Here is a 6,949-nt window from a genome sequence, read left to right as displayed (position 1 = left end):
AAGCTGAACTCATAAAGGTTGTGTTCGGTTTGTCTAACTCTGCTTCTGGTTTGAGGAGGTTTGGATTTTTTCCCAAACTACCCACCCATCTCTAATTAAAATGACTAGATACAGCAAATATATATTACCAACAGTAGCAATTACTGCCACCGGTGCTCCAACCCCATCGTGTAATTTACCTAGAGCAATAACATGGTTCACCCCGTCAGCCATGATTTCTTCCTTTGAAGATAGTAGCACGGGGGACTTGAGCTGGACCAGATGGAGATTCGTATGGACCGGGGTCTGGAAGCTGTGTTGACCGTTATCGTTTTCAACTCTAACACTGTTCGTTTTAAAAAGCTGAGGTGATGTTCCCCTACAGAGACATTGGGTGTCCTCAAAAGAAAAATGAGATGGACCACACACTATCTAGTCCACGAGTTTGGAAATTTCTAGCAAGGAATACTGATGATTCAGTATGATTCAAGGAGCAGCATGGCTCAGTGGAAAGAGCACGGGCTTTGGAGTCAGAGGTCATGGGTTCAAATCTCGACTCTGCCAACTGTCAGCTGTGTGACTTAACTTCTCTGTGCCTCAGTTACCTCATCCGTAAAATGGGGATTAAAACTGTGAGCCCCCTGTGGGACAACCTGTTCACTTTGTAACCTCCCCAGTGCTTAGAACAGTGCTTTGCACATAGTAAGCGCTTAACAAATACCATCATTATTATTATTATTATCATGATCAAAGCCTTATGTCATCAGTAAATGCTCATCATTCCAAAATATGCTCTCTGGGGCATAGGCAAAATATCATTTAATGGAGGGTCTGTTCCCTTTAAGCACTTTGATGCTCACCCCACCCCTCATTTCCACAGCACTTACATATGTCTCCTTAGTTGGAGCAGCATCGCATAGTAGATAGACCATGGGCCTGGGCATCAGAAGGTCTTGAGTTCAAATCTTAGTTCTGTCACTTGTCTGCTGTGTGACCTTGGGCAAGTCACTTCACTTCTCTGGGCCTCAGTTACCTCATATGTTAAATGGAAATTAAGACTGTGAGGCCCTTGAGGGGCGGGGATTGTTTTGAACCCGATTTACTTGTGTCCACCCCAGCGCTTAGTAGAGTGCCTGGTATATAGTAAACGCTTAACAGATACCACAACGACTTTTACTATTATAATTATACTCTGCCATCCTCCCTATATGCAATTGATTTTAATGTCTGTCTGCCCCTGTAGACTAAGCTCCTTGAGGGCAGGGACTATGGCTACCGACTATTGTAATGTACTTGTGCTTAGTCCAGGGTTCTGCATATAATCAGCGCTCAATAATTACCACTTATTGATTAAACTGATTGATGGAGAGGACCTTGGAAACTTTGACACCTGCAAAGAACATCCAATTTTGAAGCTACCTCTGAAAGGGACACTATCGGCTGGCTGCAGTTGGTCCTACCTCGATAAGGTGAAGGGTAAGTTGGACCCCACTGAAATTTGACTCACCATCTCTTGACTATCTAGTTGTCCCGAGGCTATGTAGCCTCACAAAGCTTTCAGCGATAACAACAGCACAGAAAGAAATGCAACCTAGCTGAAGCAGAATACAGATGTAAAGAACAAATTGGTCCTCTTTGAACCCACCATGAGTAGTTCCACTAAAACCTCTACTGTTCATTCTTCACCTAATTTAATAATTATTACAGTGAATAATTAAATAATATAATAAGAATCGTGGTATTCCTTCAACGTTTACTATGTGCCAAGCATGTTACTAAGCGCTGGGATAGATGCAGGATAATCGGGTCCCAAATGGGGTTCACGGTCAAAGTAGGAGGAAGAACAGGGTATTGAATCCCCATTTTGCATCATCATCATCATCAATCGCATTTATTGAGCGCTTACTATGTGCAGAGCACTGTACTAAGCACTTGGGAAGTACAAATTGGCAACATATAGAGACAGTCCCTACCCAACAGTGGGCTCACAGTCTAAAAGAGACTGGGAGAATACACTATAACAATAAACCAGTGGAACAGATTGGTTTCTTTTATATTATGGCTTTTGTTAAGCGCTTCTATGTGTCAAGCACTGTTCTAAATGCTCAGGTATATATGTTACCAGGGTTCTCCAATCTCCCTTCTGAGGAAACTGAGGCGCAGAGAAAATAAGTGACTTGCCTAAGGTCACACAGCGGGTAAGTGGCAGAGCTGGGATTAGAACCCAAGTCCTCCGACTCTCAGGCCCGTCATCTTTCCACTAGGCCACACTGATTCTCTGATGTTCAGAGCAACACAAATGTCCCTTTATTAGCAGTTGTCAGGGCAAATTATGGAGAGTATTCGCTTTCCCCTTCAAATTCAAGGTCAGCCAAATGTATTTGGAGGCTGAAGCAAGTGCAGGCTAACCCTGATTCTCCCCTCTGAGTCTCCATTTGCCCTCTGGACTCCTCTCTCCAGGATGTGAGAAAGAAGTAGGCCCACAGCTGTTCAGTCACCCGTTTCACAATGAACAAGTAAGCATTTCTTTTCCAGCGAGCAGGGGGAGAGAAGGCTAGTGGAGAGTAGCCTGCCTGATCAGCTGCCAAATCGCTCAGCCTTCTTTCCTGCTCATCATTCCCTCTGGAGGATGCAATTCACTTCCTGGTGCAAGATACAGGTCATGCTGCTCAGAGTTGTTCCAGACTTGAGCTAGGTGTAGGAAAGACTTGTGGGGATTGCCTGGGAGATTGGTTTGCTTTAACATTTCCATCTTCTCCCCATTGGTGGGGAGGTGATGGGATTGAAATTGAGCGAGTTCTAGGCTATTGTGGTTCCCCTCCCACACCCACCTCTAAAGTGCTAATATAGGATTTCACCAGTGAGCCCATGGTGTCAGCCACCCTAGACGGTCAGCAGGAAGTTTTGAAATGGGTACAGGGTGGCAGAGTATAATAATAATAATAATAATGATAATAATAGTGATACTTGTTTAGCACTTACTATATCCCGGTAGACCAGGGTTCTAATCCCAGGTCCATCATTTCCCTGCTGTGTTATCTTGGGCAAGTCACTCAACTTCTCTGTGCCTCTGTTTCCTCATCTGTAAAATGAGAATTCAATACCTGCTCTCTCTCCTTCTTAGACTCTCAGCTATGAGTTACAGGGACTGTTTCCAACCTGATTATCTTGCATCTACCCCAGTGGTTAGTACAGTGCTTGGCACATAGTAAGCATTTAACAAATACCTGTATTCTGATTATTATTGATGTTCCTGGGATCTGATCGTCCCCCACCCAGTTGATTTATGGGATGCTCATTATCTGTGTCCTTCAAGATCCACCATTCTTCTGACACAGTGAAATCACAGCAGGATACAGAGACAGAGAGAGACAGAGAGAATGTTTCTGAAAAATCAAAATCAGTATCATTTTCCATCCCTGTTGCCTCGCCTGGAGCTGCTTCTTTTCCCATCACAATCCCCCTGTCCTGGTCACCACAGCCACTTCGGAAAAAGAGGAAGGGAAGACCATAAACCAAAGTTGCAGCCACCCCATCGCTATGTTGTGGGGCATCGTGTTTGCACAGCCATCCAGTAGGAGGGACAGAGAGGAGGCGGTGGGAGGGATAGATGCTAAGATCCCTGTCCCATCTTCCTGGATCCATCTCCTTGCTCCTGGGATAAAAAGTAGTGTATATAAACCACTTTAATAAAGGATGAAGTGGTGAGATACTGAGCCATTTATCCACTCACCATGGAGAATTTCAAAAACAGGTTGTAGTACATATGACGCTAATCCTTTGGTGAACTTCTGAAATCAGAAAACTCATTTGACATAGTAGGGAAATCCTATAAGCAAGGTAAAACCCAAGTTGGTTAATGTTTCGGTAATGGGTTGATGTAGATTGTTATGGTTCATTTGCCTCAATGTGATTATCGCCCATAATTTGCATGAAAAAGAATATCGGGAATGTAATTATAATCCATCCTCATTGACAGCGTGCTGGGGAATGGTTACTGTGGTGAATGATAAGTGCCCCTTTTCCCATATTCTGTGTCGGGCCTGCTGGGAATAGATGAAAAAGTGTTGAAAATTTTGTGGGCTAGTGAAAGTGCTGGTGGACTGCCGATTTGGGGAAAGTTTGGCAAGATTTATTATTAGGGATTGTTCTTATTCGACATAAAAGAGGCCACATGGCTAGTGGAGGTTGCCAGAGTAGAGTGATTCAGCAGTTCTTTTGCTGGGCAGGTGTAAGCCTGACTCTCACTGTATAGTTTGCTCTGAATCCTGCCAAATTTCACAGGTTCAGACCTACCTATTGATGGTCAGAAGCTCCAGAGCATACTTCACTCAGCAGAATTCATCCTGCCCGCTCAATCTATCAGTGGTGTTTATCGAGCACTTACTGAGTGAAACACACTGTACTAAATGCTTGGATAAGTACGTATTTCTTGCCCACAAGGAATTTAGACTCTAGTGGACTGTAAACTAAATATCTTTTGGAGTCAACTAGACAGAATATTATTTTCTCCTTATGTCCAAATTGACATCTTGCAGGAATGAAATATTGACATGTTATTAAAACAAATCTGCACTGCTGTGCTTTGATATCGGTATTGTGGGTTCTGTATTACCAAAAATAGGATTCAAAGACCTTCCCAGTGAAGACTGAATTGAATCCTAACAGATGTAAGCCATCATCTTATTATTAGTGGCTATTTAAATCGTAGGTTTGACTCGTTTCCTGCTCACTAGAACAATTCAGAAAGCAGTTTGTTTCCATGGGGCAATGATTGAGCCAACTTCATTTTGTCCTCTTATAGTCATTAGATAAAGTGTCAGAATTTCATACGAGAGTAGAAGGGAACACATTTTCAGACTTCTAGATCAGCCTAGGCAGACAAAACTTTTCTTTAGACTCACATACCTGGCCTCAGTAGTTGAAATTTGCACAACTCCCAGTGCAGCAGGATTATTTTAGTTGAAAACAGGGTTGTATCCTGAATGGTGGTATTGTGGGGTATGTTTCCCATAGGCTTATATATTATAAGCTGACCCATTTTGGAAATTCTAGAAAACGAATGTTAAATTCCTCTATGTACTTTATCCTGAAGTATTAAATATCGCCAAACTGTTCTTTAGCCTTCCTTAGAGTAATTCTTTATGCTTTGTTAAAGCGTAGCTTACCTAATAATAATTAGATGAAGTGTGATTCATTCATTCATTCATATTCATTCATTCATTCATACTTATTGAGCACTTACTGTGTGCAGAGCACTGTATTAAGCACCTAACATCATATAAATTGAGTGCCTAAGTTCTCTGTGCCCCAGTTCTTTCTTCTGCAAAATGGGGATTCAAAGCCTGTTCTCCCTCCTACTTAGAATGTGAGCCCCATGTGGGATCTGATTATCTTGTATCTACCTCAGTGCTTAATACAGTGGTTGGCACATAGTAAGTTCTTAGTAAATATTATTATTAGTAATAATAATAATAATGGCATTTATTAAGTGCTTACTATGTGCAAGGCACTGTTCTAAGCACTGGGAAGGTTACAAGGTGATCAGGTTTATCCCACGGGAGGCTCACAGTCTTCATCCCCATTTTACAGATGAGGGAACTGAGGCCCAGGAGAAGTGAAGTGACTTGCCCAAAGTCACCCAGCTGACAAGTGGCGGATCTGGGATTTGAATCCATGACCTCTGACTCCAAAGCCCGGGCTTTTTCCACTGAGCCACGCTAGGCCAGAACTATAGAAGGGAAAGGGAAGTGAAAGTACATTGGGTCACTTTTGGTTGTGGTCGGGGGGTACAGGGAGCTGCAGCAATAGCTCCTTGCATACTTGGGGATTGTCTTATAGAGTGTTTCTGAGGGTCACCTTAATCCAGAGCCCACTGACTTCAGCCCATGAGACCCTCAATATCCCCAGCCACCCCCAAGAATATCTGTTTCCTTACCTGTGACACAGGAGCACTATGCCACTAATGGAGGTCTCTGTGTTATCATAAGGTAAACTTCGTCTTCGACCCGATGCCCCCCCAAAAAGATGTGAAAGTGGAGGATGTGGCTTGTTCCAACAAAGCAGTAGCTTCACGTTTTCCAGGACATGAACCACCCCGGGATCGCTGTTTTTTCCCTTATTGGAAAACTAATGAGCTAGGGAATCTGACTCCCCAGCCATGCTATCCCTCCATCTGATTCAATCTATTCTCCACTTAAAACTACTTACGTACCAGCCCCTGTTACTTTTTTTTAATTGTACTTGTTAAGCGCTTACTGTGTGCCAAGCACTGTACTAGGCACTGGGGTAGATGCAAACCAATTAGGTTGGATACAGTTCTACAACCTCACAGGCCACTTTCCTTCCTCCCTACCTTAGCCCTTCCGATCTGTTACTGGACTTTTCCTGATTCATAACTGGGCCCGATACATTCGTAAGTGTTTGTGGGCTGCTGAGAGTCAAGGGAAGATGAGCAGAGAAGCAGCCTTGAAGGGAAAGGGAAGGAGAGCTGAGGAGACTTTGATTGGCAATAGGCCCTATCCCCACTCCAAGTGGGAATGTGTTTGCGAATCCCTGGCATAAATGGGATTTTAGCTAAATGTTCATCAGTGGGTGTTTCTTCACCCTATCTGTGTATGTGGGCATGAGAAAAACAAACAGATATCCACTAAATTTGTGAGGCCCAAGGAGGCAATGACCCAGATTTCCTCATGGCTATGTTTACTCCCTGGTAATAAATTAAACACTTTGAAAGAAGCATGCACTCTTTCAGACTATTGGAAAATCCTACGGTTCTTTGGCTGCTTCAACTGGGCATGTAGAACAATGCTTACTAAGCTGTCCTGGAGAAGTGTGAAGGAGTTTACCTTCCTCCTGCACTTTATAGACTCGAGAAGAATCGGGCTGTTTTTAATACAGACATGCCTCCACTGAAGGTATGGAACTATTTCTTGAAAACGTTTTGCAAATCCAAATCCACTTTTGGGGA

Source organism: Tachyglossus aculeatus, chromosome 17 (assembly GCF_015852505.1).
Source record: "Tachyglossus aculeatus isolate mTacAcu1 chromosome 17, mTacAcu1.pri, whole genome shotgun sequence".
In the NCBI taxonomy this organism is placed as follows: Eukaryota; Metazoa; Chordata; class Mammalia; order Monotremata; family Tachyglossidae; genus Tachyglossus; species Tachyglossus aculeatus.
Note: the sequence above shows the minus strand (reverse complement) of the source record.